Here is a 1,294-nt window from a genome sequence, read left to right as displayed (position 1 = left end):
GGGATAGAATACAGGATTGAGGTAAAAGTGCTCTTTCATCTAAACTATGAAAGTTATGGGGTCAGTTTGACTTCATATTTTTCAAAACTAAAATTTTTTAAAACGTCCTTCCGAAGCGGGCAACGGGATTTCAATTCCGATGACCGACAGCTTCTTACGGGCAAACCCCACACCAAAAATAGTGCCGACAAGGAGTTAGACAAACTTTGCAGAGGAGGTAATCTCATTTACAAGTTAAACTTAAATAAAGCTTTTAGTACTATTAGCTGAGATTTTTTTGCTGAAGTGCTGAGAGCTAGAAGCTTCCCCAATAACTTTGTTAATCTCATACTCAAGTGGCTTGCCAATAACTCTCAATGGTTAACTTCATGAGTTCTTTCAAGCTACTAGAGGCATCAATCAATTGGATCCTTTGTCCCCAACCATATTCATCTTGGCCTTTTATTATCTTTCAAAACAGCCAAACTTGAAGTTCTCATCCTCTCCTCACCTGAATTACAATCATACCTCCAACCCAAGCATCAACCACCTAGCATATCCAAATGACTTAATCATTTTTTCTAAAGCTACCAAACCTGCTGTTAAGGCCATCTATCAATGTTTGAAGAAGTTTCAGATTACCTCAGGCATGTCTCTGAACCTCAAGAAATGCTTAAAAATTTTCAAAAAAACCACCAAGGTATCTATCAAGCATTGGATTCTGTCCTATACTAGTTTTTCTATGAGCTACTCTCCCATCAATTATCTTGGTGTGAAGTTAATCAAAGGAAGCGCAAGAAAACATACTATGATAATATTATGGATAAAATTGATGACCAACTAACTAGCTTGACATCTTCATTTATCTCTAATGGTTGTAGGATCACTTTGCTCAAAAGCATCCTCACTTCCTTTCCATCTTACCTTATGCAGATGATTGTTATGAAAAAGAGCACTAGATTGTTGTTGGAAAGGAGCTTCAATAGATTTCTATGGGTTGGCCAAAGAAAATAGAAGCATTGGATCAATTCGCAAGAGGTTTGCAAACCATTGATAGCTGATGAATTGGGCTTCAAAGGGCTTCAAAGGGCTTCAAAGGGCTTTAAAGGGATTCAACATTTAGGCCATGTTATTTTTTGCAAACTACGGATAAGGTTCAGACAATTTTATTCATTGTGTGCTAGATTTATGCATGGTAAGTGTTGTAGAGGCACCCACCCATCTCTAGTTAATAGGAAGGTGGGTGACTCTAATATAAGGGTTAATCTGCTAAGGGTTAGAGCCCAAACTAAAGACCTCTTCATGTGGGAACTTA

Source organism: Phalaenopsis equestris, unplaced genomic scaffold (assembly GCF_001263595.1).
Source record: "Phalaenopsis equestris unplaced genomic scaffold, ASM126359v1 Scaffold000596, whole genome shotgun sequence".
In the NCBI taxonomy this organism is placed as follows: Eukaryota; Viridiplantae; Streptophyta; class Magnoliopsida; order Asparagales; family Orchidaceae; genus Phalaenopsis; species Phalaenopsis equestris.
Note: the sequence above shows the minus strand (reverse complement) of the source record.